Source organism: Leopardus geoffroyi, chromosome B1, assembly GCF_018350155.1.
Source record: "Leopardus geoffroyi isolate Oge1 chromosome B1, O.geoffroyi_Oge1_pat1.0, whole genome shotgun sequence".
In the NCBI taxonomy this organism is placed as follows: Eukaryota; Metazoa; Chordata; class Mammalia; order Carnivora; family Felidae; genus Leopardus; species Leopardus geoffroyi.
Window position 1 is genome coordinate 198543280 of NC_059327.1, and position 13268 is coordinate 198556547.

Below are 13268 nucleotides of genomic sequence, written 5' to 3' on the forward strand. Positions count from 1 at the left end.
AAGAGACGTGGGTTGCTTCAATTCAAGAATTTGCCGATTTCACCTGTTAGCAGAGATGAGTCGTCATCCTCCCATCCTACAGATCTGGTCTAATAAGGGGTCACCTTTGGTTATCTAGGGGGAAGTGGAAATCAAATAAGGCAGTGGAAGCCTCTGGGGGGATTTGTATGGGGTGCGGACTGCCAGGGGTGGCTGCGGTGTGACGGGAGTAGGGGGCTGGGCGGGAGCTGACATCAAGGCCAGAAAGTTAGGGAGTGGCAGTCACCAAGCCACATTTTATTGGGAAGAGAATTTCAGCTCAAGAAAGATGAATGTGTACGTGAAGGTGAGGGAAGTAACGTGCAAGATGGTGGTGTGGCAGGAAGCACCCTGGCGTCCTATCAAGCTCTTTTGCTTTGCACACGTAGAGCTCTTTGCTGCCACAGGTTACATCCAGTATAAATTGACTTCTTAAGGCTCTAGCACGTATCAGACACGTCGGTTGCATTGAACTACCGTTCTGAGGAAGGTGGTCTTAGTCTAGAGCAGTGCTGTCCAACAGGAACATAATGTGAGCCAAAACGTAATCTGAACTTTCTAGTAGCCACATTTGGGAGAGAAAAAAGAGCGGGTGAAGTTCAGTGTTTTATTTCACCCAATACACCTAAAATACTGAAACATTTCCCGGGCGCCTGGGTGGCTCAGTCGGTGAGGCATCCTACTTCAGCTCAGGTCATGATCTCTCTCGAGCCCCACATCGGGCTGTGTGCTGACAGCTCAGAGCCTGGAGCCTGCTTCTGATTCCGCGTCTCCCTCTCCCTGCCCCTCCCCTGCTTGTTCTCTGTCTCTGTCTCTCAAAAATAAATAAATGTTAAAAAACTTTTTTTTAATACGGAAACATTTTCAATAAAATTTATTGAGATATTTTGTGTGTATAAACACACGCACGCATATACGAAGCGTGTATTTATATACACTTTTGAAAACAAAGTCTTTAGAAACCTGGTACATATTTTAAACTTACAGCAGGTTTGAATGTTAATGCTACCTTTTCATTTATAAGGGGATGTAGTCTTACCAAAACACTGAAGCTGTGTTTAGTGACAAGATTTTAACTGTTTCAGTGTTTCCATTTAAATTAGAAATCCAGTGCTTCCGTCCCACTGGCCACATTTCAAACGTCCATTTCTCATATGTGGCTAGTGGTTACCACACCGAACAGCCCGTGACAAGGTAGGACATGATGTGTTGTAAATATTAGCTTACTTGTCTGAGCTCCTTGATGAGAAGAACGGGATTTCACTTATCTACGGAGCTCTAAAACTAGGGTAGACCAGGCTGGGCTGTACTAACTCACATTTAGGAAATACCAGTTCTGTGCCAGATGCTGCGTTAATGGCAGATCTATCTCTAGGCGGATATCTTAGAAAAATTGTTGCACATGTGACTTTTTGAAGTTATATATATACATATTTTTTTAATGTTTATTTTTGAGACAGAGCACGAGTGGGGGAGGGGCAGAGAGAGAGGGAGACACAGAATCCGAAACAGGCTCCGGGCTCTGAGCTGTCAGCACAGAGCCCGACGCGGGGCTCAAACCCACGAACGGTGAGATTATGACCTGAGCCAAAGTCGGACGCTCAACCCACTGAGCCGCCCAGGCGCCCCTTGAGGTTATATTTAACATTTATTTTGCAACCCTGGTTGGTCAGCCAAACAAATGTTTATTTCTCATTCACATTGCATCCACAGTGTGAGGGACCTGTCTGATGGAGGGCCCCAGCCCGTGGCTGCACCATCAGAACCCCGTGAGTTTCCTCATCAGTGTGACAGTGAGGGGGGGACGCTGCACACAACACACTGAACTTGTACTCACGACCCACTGCCCCAAAAGTGGTCACACCACCTCCAAAGGGGCCAAGCGGTCCCCCCGCCTTTGTGCACAGCACAGCGCACTGACCAGCATGGACCGCAGACCACGGGCCGAGTGCTGGAGGAGCGAGCATGGCAATCGCCCCATGTGAAAAGCAACTTGTCCACCTGACGGTTGTGAAATGCTAACAGTCCGCTAAGAGGTGGTGAAGGTCTGGAGAAACAGGGACTTCACAATGTGGTATTTGGCAATATCTAAACTTGAAGAAGCAATGTATTCTTTTCATCTGCGTGGCCCTGATTCCTGGTGAGATAGTATATTTCACAAGTGTTTCTTGGACATGACAGTTTTTCCGTGTATGGCCTGCTGGTTTTCCTCATCCGTTTTACTACTGAATTATTTATTTTAAATTTTTAAGAGCAAATGTAGCCGCGATTAAAAATCTCCACAAAGAAAAATTTTTTCCCTTCGGGTGTGGTGTTTTGGGGCTTTGTTTTCGAAGTCCTTCCCTACCTTGAAGTCACAAAAGGGTTTTTTACGTGAAATTTAATGTGAAAAATAAACCTCGACACAACAGTGAACACTATGACAAAATGCAAACTGTCAGATACAGGCTTCGTAAAACTCTTTTCCGAAAGGACCTGGGTCCAACTCTTTTGATATGTCAGTACCAGGTGAATTACTCACTCAGGTATCCTAACACCCATTATCAGAGAGTCAATGCTTTGATCCCTGTGTGGAACTCTGCCTCTAAATATCCAGGTTCCATATTTGTGTGGCTCTACGGCTGGGCCTCTGTGTTGCCGCATTATACGGTTTATTGCAATTCTTCTCCCAAAAATTCTAATAAGACAGCTTACCATTGACAGAGGTACATATACAGTGAGGAGACTTTCCTTGTTAGATATTATAAAGCTATATAATGGTTTTGGCTATTCTTGGCTCTTTGCTCTTCCAAATGCACTTGAATATCAGCCCCGGGGCGCCTGGGTGGCTCACTCAGTTAAGCGTCTGACTTCAGCTCAGGTCATGATCTCACGGTTTGGGAGTTCGAGTCCTGCGTTGGACTCTGTGCTGACAGCTCAGAGCCTGGAGCCTGCTTTGGATTCTGTGTCTCCCTCTCACTCTGCTCCTCCCCTTGCTCATGCTGTTTCTCTCTCTCTCAAAAATAAATAAACAGGGGCGCCTGGGTGGCGCAGTCGGTTAAGCGTCCGACTTCAGCCAGGTCACGATCTCGCGGTCCGTGAGTTCGAGCCCCGTGTCAGGCTCTGGGCTGATGGCTCGGAGCCTGGAGCCTGCTTCCGATTCTGTGTCTCCCTCTCTCTCTGACCCTCCCCCGTTCATGCTCTGTCTCTCTCTGTCTCAAAAATAAAATAAAAACGGTAAAAAAAATAAATAAATAAAAATAAATAAATAAATAAACATTACAAAAATTTTTTTTTTAAAAAAAGAAAATCCCTGTTGTGATTTTGATTGGAAAAGCACTGAATTTACAGATGCATTTGAAGAAACTTTGCATCAGTGGCAACATGTTGTTACCATTCAGCCTGGTAATTGATTTGAAAATGTAATAGAAATAAAGTTGTGCTGGACCAATAATGTTTTATAATTTTTTTTCCCTTTATTCAGGGGAAAAGGCTTCATTCACGGCAACAATAAAAACTATAGGCTGCATAATCAATTAAAACAATGAAGCAGGAAGAAAGAGAATTTTAGAGCATCATATCACTTGCAATAAGATAGCAAAATTGCCAAGTGCAAATTCAATATTTAAATGTTTTTCTTAATGTTTCTTTATTTTTGAGACAGAGAGAGAGAGAGACAGAGAGTAAGCAGGGGAGGGGCAGAGAGAGAGGGAGACGCACAATCCGAAGCAGGCTCCAGGCTCTGAGCTGTCAGCACAGAGCCCGACGCGGGGCTCGAACCCACAAACCGCGAGATCCTGACCTGAGCCAAAGTTGGACACCTAACTGAGCCACCAGGCACCCCATCATAGTCAATATTTTAAAAATCAGTGCAGGGGCACCTGGATGGCTCAGCTCTTGACTTTTGATCTCAGCTCAGGTCTTGATCTCAGGTTCATGAGTTCAAGTCCCAAGTTGGACCCCACACTGGGCATGAAGCCTGCCTAAAAAATAAAAATAAAAAATAAAACTCTGTGGATTTCCTACATATCAGCAGGGGAAATAACTCTTGTAGGGATGCTCCCATCACTTCTACTCTACAGTTTAGAAAAGTCCGAACCAGTGTAATGGGAAATCATAAATTAAAATGGGCTTCTTTGTATTTTCTATGTAAGCAAAAGATTAGAGCTTGAAAGAAAGAATACTGGAAGAGACCCAAGTTTCCATAGAGTTTCGTCATAATTTTCGAGTTTCAGCATCATTTTTTCCATAGGTTTTTGGAAGATATACTTTAACCACTTAAGGCAATTCCCTTCCATCCATAAGTTGCCTTTCCACCCCCCACCAACTACAATTGTTAAATTTATATAACGTAGTTGAGTACTTTTTCTTTCTTAAAATTGTAACGTAGTATATTACTTGAATACATTTTTCTCCTGTTTCATCTTCTTTATGTTCCATAAGGTCGTGGAATTTATTTATGGTCATCTTGTCATGATCTATTTATGTGTATATACTGCTGAGTTTATAGATCTAATGTTGGAATCTGTGTAAATGGTACTGGTCCTGTAATTTCCTCTTTTAGTACTGTCCCTATACTATTCTATTATCAAGATATATATGGGTGGGTCACTTTCTTCACTTCTCCATTTGATGCAAATTGTTTCAGAGAATAGAGATCAGCTGGTCCTCAGAGGGTGAATCCTCCAGCAAACACATCCTGAAGGAGCATCCTTAGGAGAAAAGGAGAAACATGGATGGGGGGAGGGGAAGCTTGGAAAGTCTCAAATACTGATGGGATTTCTACACCGATTATATATTTTTTCAGGTTATCTACCTTTTATTAAGTCACTTGTGACTTATGCCATTCAATTCCATATACTTAGAACAATATAAACAATAGCCATGTCTTTTTGGGGTTTACACGCATGTAGGATGATGCGCCTTCTATTATTTCGCGGGACACACGAGTCCATACGCCTTCGTGTGGAAAAACCACATCCCCCCCCATCTGAGTCAATGCAGGTCATAAAGTCAACCACTTGAAAAGGTGTATATTAATAACGTTCCAAAAATGAGTTTTCGTTCAGCTCATGAATGCGGCCCCCAAAACCCCCCAAAGCAAGGTCTGCTTCATGCCAAGCATGCTCGGAGACGTGCCTCCACGTGGATAAAGAACAGCTAGAAAACTGGGGCGCCTGGGTGGCGCAGTCGGTTAAGCGTCCAACTTCAGCCAGGTCACGATCTCGCGGTCCGTGAGTTCAAGCCCCGAGTCAGGCTCTGGGCTGATGGCTCAGAGCCTGGAGCCTGTTTCCGATTCTGTGTCTCCCTCTCTCTCTGCCCCTCCCCCGTTCATGCTCTGTCTCTCTCTGTCCCAAAAATAAATAAACGTTGAAAAAAAAAAAAAATTAAAAAAAAAAAAAAAAAAAAAGAACAGCTAGAAAGCAAACGGTGCCCGTCCGAGAACGAACCTTCACCGAGTTGAGAACAGTCCCTGTGCTGCTGTTGCTAAAGCTCTCACGCCTTCAGACGTTTTCCAGGGCGCCGATCATTCATTTTCCACAGTCCCAGTGCCTAGCATCTGGGCTTTGTTGGCAGGACTGCGGCAGGCCTACTCCAGACTGTTTTGGGGGTATGCTCACCTTCAGAGGACGTAGGGTACCAGAGCGAAGAGCCTCTTAGGCGAAGAGTTGTGTGATGGCAGCACTGAGCCCACGCTAGTTGGAAAAATATAGCAAAACTCAAATTTGTAGCGGTTCAGATTCAGCTAAGATCTACGTATCCTTGGGTGACGTCCGCCGCAGGGTGGGGCAACATTCCTGCTAACTTACGTTGGGGGCCATATATTTCAGACGGCGGAGTACAAAATAGACAGGAGAGGGGTGGAGGAGGAAAGAGGGCTGGCTCACTGTCACCTCAGCCAGGTGGCACTTACCATGTCCCCACAGTCCACGGGCTAGAATTGGTTCAACAGCTTCAAGGGAGATTAGGAAATGCAGAGGAGCAACATGGAATATTTGGGGAGGAGCAACTTAGACAATCACTGTGTGTCTTTGAGCCCGTAACTCAACCTCTCTGTGCCTCAGCGCATGTAGTACGAGCCCTGATTTTACAACCAAAGCGAACATATTTTATATCTTGCAGATCACGAGAATTCAAGCACCCAGGTGGTACCTCAGATATTAAGTGTTTATTTACCAATCTGTGGAACGAACACCTTTTCCGCGGAGACACATGATCGCGACATGGCAGTGAACAGAACAGCGAGATCCTTGCCTTCACGTTGCCTGGAACTTTCTACTCAGAGTGTGGTCTGTGGACCAGTAGCATTGGAGTCACCTGTTACCTCGTGAAAATGACCACGTCTCCAGTGCCATCCCCGGACCTCCCGCAGCAGCATCCACAGATCTCTGGGGGACTTGTGTGCGCATGACCGTTTGAGAAGCGCTGGCCTAGAATACTGATCATGTCTGCCTTCATCTGGCGGATTCTTTGTTTCCTTTCTCAAGAACACCTGCTCTGATTCTCTCCACCCCACCCCCATCTCGGGGTTAGGGATTAGACGTTGCCATGGCACTGCTAGTGATCTTGGAAAATGAGAGGGGAGCGGGTGCTCACGGTCCGGTGGGGAAGCCGGCACACTTTGTGTTATCAGAGCAAGCGGCCAAACCAGAGCTGTAGGCTGTAATTAATGGTAATATGAGCCAGGGGTGAAGGTGGGGGGGGGGGGGTGGCAGCAAGCAGGGACTGAGACGGTTAGGAAATGAAGGTCAGTGTCCTGGGGCTGGACAAGCTGGGCCCGGAGTCACAGAGAAACCCAGGGGGTTGAAAGAAGTGAACCAAGATGCTGTAGCAGCCAAGTGGTTAAGAGTTTGCTGGGGCCTCATCTCTCTCTGTCTCTCTTTTTTTTTTTATATTTTTTAAGGTTTATTTATTTTTGAGAGAGAGAGAGAGACAGAGCATGAGCGGGGGAGGGGTAGAGAGAGGAGGAGACACAGAATCCAAAGCAGGCTCCGGGCTCTGAGCTCCGTCAGCACAGAGCCCGACACGGGGCTGGAACCCATGAACCGTGAGATCGTGACCTGAGATGAAGTCAGGCGCTTAACCGACTGAGCCACCCAGGCGCCCCGAGCCTTATCTCCTAAACTCACCTCTTACAAGCCTACCTCCTGCTTCCTCTGCATCTGTCATTTTATGGTGGGGTCACAGGGGAGCTGGGACTGAGGGCAAGACCTCTCAGGACCTCGTGGGTAGTAAGCTTGTGAGTTCAACTCTGAAGTTTGAGAAGCACGGCTTTATCGTGCACACCAGTCCCAGAAGATCCCCTTAAGGTACAGCTCCCAGCTCCACCTGTCCGAGGATGACGGTGCTGCTGGTCTAGGGACCATGCACTGAAATCTTCACGTTTTCTTTTATAAACACCGAACCAACCACAGCTGTTGGCTCAAACAGTTCAGAGCCCGATTCAAACCTTCTTACTTCTAAGAACTGATGCACAAAGTACCTGCATTCTTTACGGTTTACCTTTGTGAGCCCAGTACGTGCAGCCATAAAGTCTCCAATCTTCTCCCAAAGCTCAAGGGCAGTTAGTGAGCCAGACTGTGGAATAAACAGCCAGCTCTCCGACATCTCTGCAGCTCCAACAAGGCGGATCCTGAGACATCTGTCCCTCGCTCCAAATCCCTGCCCCTTCAATGTCAAACCTCAAGAGTCTAATCCTGCAGCTTCCTAATAAGGGAATCTGAAGCCTGGGTGTGTGTGTTTCTCCCAGGCATTTTGAAGAATGGTTTATAATGAACTCCTAGAACCATCCTTTGCATGGGTGGGCCTCTGGAGATCCTGGCGCCGGTCTCATGGCTTTAAAAATCACTGGAGAGGGGTGACTGGGTGCTCAGTTTGTTAAGCGTCTGACTTCAGCTCAGGTCATGATCTTGTGGTTCATGAGTTCGAGCCCCGCGTCAAGCTCGCCACTCTCAGTCCACAGCCTGCTTGGGATACTCTGTCTCCCTCTCTCTCAGCCCCTCCCCCGTGCTCTTGCTCTCTCTCAAAAATAAATAAACATTAAAAAAAATAGAATGGAAACCAATTTGACAATAAACTTCATATATTGGGGAAAAAAATAGAATAAATAAAAATCACTGGAGAATCTGGGCAGGTGCTTCCAGACCAAGCAGGTGGCATGGGAGTCACCTGCCACCAGCCAGAACCTGTCCTCCTTAGTAGCGATTAAGTCGCTATTGTTGTCGCACTTAATCTGTCTCCAAACTTTTCCGAGGAACAGAAGCAACTTGACCCTTAGAAAACTAAGCATTTACCCTGGGTTTTACAAATCATCAACCTGGCAAGTCACTTCATTTCTCCCAGCCTCAACTCTATGCAAACCCCTGTCTTTTAAAGGGCTGGGTAGTCTAGAGGGAAAAGGGTGTTCCTCATTCTAGTCTTTTTTCATTTTGGCAGAGATTTCACTATGAAGTCCGTACGAGAAAACCACGATTTAGAACCCAGAGGTTCCTCAGATAGAATGAAAGAAAGATCACTGTTGGCAGTTATCTTTGTAACTCACATAAATATCCTCTAAAACCTGGGAGTTTTCTGCGTGTTCAAGTGCGGCTAGAATTGAGATCCCGGGGAAAGCTAAAAATAATAAACGCTTAGCCATAAAACATATTTTAATGGAACATTTATTTTGAGGGCAAAATACATTCTCACCTGTAAAAGGTGGGGGCTGGGCTAGACCGTAATCACCATGCTATTTATTGTTATACTACGATTGCTATCATCAGGCAGAGCTGGAAGGGACTTTATTCCAGTACAGGGAAACGGCTTTCTCAAAAGAGCTTTCTGATGCTCATGCGCTCCCCCCCACCCCCACGAGTATTCTCGGGAGGGGGTGGGGGGGCCCACGGTAGAAGAGCACACTGTCTCTGCCCTCTGGGGGCCGGCAGGTAGCAATGCAAGGGAACACAGGAGGTACAGATGCCTCTGTGCCTTTAATTGCGAAAGTCATTCTTTTTCCAGTGGGGGGAGGGGCGAGTGGGGGCGGGCGCAGGTGGAGCCGGGTCCCTGAGTGCCCTTCTGTGCAAGGCCTTTCCTGGCAACGTGAGGGTTCCCATCAACGTGCTGGAAATGCTCCCTTTACCCCATTGCGGCCCCCCTTGTTCCCTTTGTCCCCCAGAAAGGCCGAGCTCTAGGGACTAAAATAATCGGGCTACCCTGCCCTCTGGCTTCAGTTTGGGCCGCAGGATGAAGATGTCAGCTCTCTCATTGCCAGATTGTGTTAGGAGCCCCTGTGTTTCTCTGCCTAACGCCCCAGCCAGGGGCAAGGCTAGTTGTGCGGGGCGGAAGACTTGGGGTCCTCCTTTGGGAAAAGAATACAAAAGTATAACCGTAAATGTAGGCGTAAAATGAGTATGTATGCAGAATGAGAAGCGAAATCACAACTTTCAAAATTAAAAACAAAAAACTTAATACCACAGGCTTCAAAAAACCTTCCCGTACCTCAATGATACGTTTTCCGTACCTTTTCATCTGTCTTCTCTTTATGACCGTGAAGTTTTCATCAATTCGGTCGTATGTTCAACAGAGAAAACAGGAAACTTTGACCTTTATTTGTCGCTGCTTGAATGCTACATCACTGCGTTATTAACGTGCCAGATAAAATTTTGTTAATGGGAATAGAGTGAAATAGAATTTCTCTCTGACAGGAGAATGTTTCTGTTGACCAAGGGGGTCAATGCAAACTGAACTCTCTGCTTAGAATTTTGCACGTCTGTTGGCTGGAAGGATTTCCCACAGACTAGCTTCTGGCTTCGTATACTTCAGGTTCCTTCTTTTCCGTCTACTACTCACATACTTCTGGGGGCAAGGGTCCAAAGCACACATCTGAGTGGCAGGATAGCCCATGGTCTTGCAGCTTGATGTCACAGAAGACCCCAAGGTTCTGGAGGCCATTCCTACGTGGCAGTTTTTACAGTAATTGTCCACAGGAGGGACTGGGTGTGGTGACACTTTTGTGTGCAATTTACAAATTAAAGATTTCCTAAACCCAATGCCTCCCTAACTAGATTTAAAATACTCCAGGGGCGGGGCGCCTGGGTGGCTCAGTCGGTTAGGCGGCTGACTTTGGCTCAGGTCATGATCTCACAGTTCGTGAGTTCGAGCCCCGCGTCGGGCTCTGTGCTGAAAGCTCAGAGCCTGGAGCCTGCTTCAGATTCTGTGTCTCCTCCTTTCACTGCCCCTCCCCCACTCACTCTCTCTCAAAAAGAAGCCAACATTGAAGAGAAATTTTTAAATACTCCAAAGCCACCCAAGCAGGAGGGGGAATGTGATGAAGGAAAAGTCTGAGTGGAAAGAAAGATCGTATGCAACTGTGGGTTAAATATCTCACTTTTGAACAGTTTACAGAAGCACATGACCACGAGAACACATTGCTAGCTACGTTGTCCAGGCCCTCCAGCTTCGGTTGTTGGAGGGTCCTTCCTGCTACAGCACCTGTCCCTGAGTCCTGTGGTCACCTCCTCTCCTTGCTCCTTTATTCAGGTGTCCTTGACCATACCCTTAAATAGGCCAACTCTTCCCTGTCACAACCTTTAGATGCACAACCCCAGTCCTGCCAGCTATGATCATAATAGAGCCAACATTTATCAGCTCGCCAGTGTCCCAGTTACTGTGCAGAGAACTTGGCATGTATTGACCCATTTATCTTTACGCCAACCCAAGTGCTACAAGTACCATCGTGACTTGAGTCCCAGCCTGTCACTTAGTAGCTCTGTGACTTGGAGGCCTAGACAGTTCGAATGGCTTGACCAAGTTCCTTGCAGGCAAATTCAGGACAATCTAAGTTTGCACGATATCTGATGGGGGAAAGTCTGGAAAGCACTGCTAGTGGTTATCGGAGGTCGGAAGGGAAACAGATCCAGTGAAGAAGGTTCAGGAACAGCAACTGATGTAGTGAACGGCATCCCGGGACAGAAACAGCCCCATGGACAACGAGATAGGAGCAAGAGTGGGGGGTACCTCCAAGAGACCATGGTGGAAGTCTCGACAGATTTCAAATTTCATCCATCCATTTATCCATCCATCCATCCATCCATCCAGGACTACTTATTGAGCACCTACATCCCAAGCATCGGTAAGCACTGAGGATCCATGGTGAAGGAGATGGGAACAGTCCGTACCCTCATGGAGCCTAACTCCCTATTGGTGAAGATTGGCAATTAATGCACTTGTTTGTTTACTTAATTTGTCCTTCTAGCAGATCTCGTTCTGCGATGAGAACAGGGTAATGTTTGCAGAGTGACCTGGGAGAAGGGAGTGAATTATTTTACATGTGGTGTTCAGGGAGAGCCTCTCTGAGGAAGTGACACGTGAGCAGAGATCTCAAAAAAAACAAAAAAGAGGGGGGAAATGAGGTTCCCAAACACCAGAGTGAGACTGTTCCCAAAACAGGGAATGGCACGGGCAGGAATTGAGTGCTGGTTCCTTTGTCTCTTGTTGGCTCCCCCCCATAATGGATTTGTGGGGAGGGTCATCCCTAACCCCCTTTGTCCTTCTGCCCACAACTATTTTTTTTTTAATTTTTAATGTTTATTTATTTTTGAGAGGGGGGGGAGAGAGAACGAACAGGGGAGGGGCAGAGAGAGAGGGAGACACAGAATCCGAAGCAGGCTCCAGGCTCTGAGCTGTCAGCACAGAGCCCGCCGCGGGGCTCGAACCCATGAATCGTGAGATCATGACCTGAGCTGAAGTCAGACGCTTAACCGACTGAGCCACCCAGGCACCCCCCACAACTATTCTTTGATGTACTGTTCATCAATCATATTTTTTTCATTGCTACGTACCTTCTAGAAGACAGAGAACCGCACAGGAGCCAAAAAACCTAGGCATGGTCCTGACCCTATACAGGGTCAGGTAAGCTACACAGAAGAGAATTACCTTCTGGCCATTCACTTGATCATGTCCTGGGTACTTAGCAAAACTCAATGAGCCACTGTTTCACGGGGATACTACATGGTGCAGAGAGATCAGTGAAAGGCAAACTGAATGACCTGGGTGAGTGGCTTAGCTGAAACATAAGGATGGCCCCCTGTCTCCTTTCTGGTACCCCATCACTTCTCTCCAAGATCCCCAGTCTTCCTCTTCCTCCTCCTCCTCTGGGTTCCAGGGAAGGATACCAGAAATCTGCCTTCTGGGTTTTGCCTCTTGGCAAGAAGAAAACATTTCACCTTGGAGGTAAGCCTTACTCGGGACAGAGTTCTGCCCTATCACCCTCGGTGGAGTTCTCTCCAACCAACGCGGTTCAGGTGAGCTAACAATGGATCCAGGACCACAAAATGATTCCCCTAGGAGCTTTTGTTCCACACCTCTGTGCTGTGTTACTGGACAGGTCCCTGCCAATACATGGGCTTGGTGGCGAGACTGATTTTGTGCCCACGAGAACTAGGTTTGAGGCAATGATGTCCTCCCCTTACTTCGCCCCTGGGATGGGTTTCCCACCAGCCCTCTTACTAACAGCTGCAAGCCTTTCATAAGCTCCTTCCCCAGCCCTGCTCTCCACAAGCCCATCTGTACTGGGAGGGGCTGGGTAAGTTGGTCTCCAAGGTCCTTGACACAGCCTAATCCCCCTCCTAGCCTGTATCTCCAGTCGCTCACTTCATTCGCTTGTATTTTCCAAATGCGGTTCCCTGGTGTGATGTGGGCCCACCTGTCAATTCTCCTGGTGCCATGTTGTTATGGTTTCAATCTACAGTCAACAGTGAACTTGGAGGCACCTAAGCGGTTTGTAATTCTTACTCTCAGAGCCTTTCAGAGCAATGTTAATTTGCGCTAATTCCTCCAACAGCTCAGAAGGTATTTCCAACTCATTACGTGGATGTGTGTTGTTACTCTTGCTTTTTCTTCGTTAAGCAGGCCTTGGCTTATCCTGGGAATCCACAGCCACGTGGGGCCAGTGGCTCAGCACCTGGTACAGGCATGCAGGTTATTCGCCGAAGGCCTCTGCGAGGGCAGGGGCTCCTGCAAAACCATGAGGGAGAGAGTTGGTGGTTCATTTATTCATTCAACAGACATCATTTATCAATTGCGTCCCCAATGGAGACGTTTTGGTCATTTTTTTTTTAAATATTCATTTAGTTTTGAGAGATAGAGACAGAGCATGAGCAGGAGAGGGGCAGAGAGAGAGGGACACACAGAATCCGAAGCAGGCTCCAGGCTCCGAGCTGTCAGCACAGAGCCTGACGCGGGGCTCAAACCCACAAACCACGAGATCATGACCTGAGCCCAAGTCGGAAGCT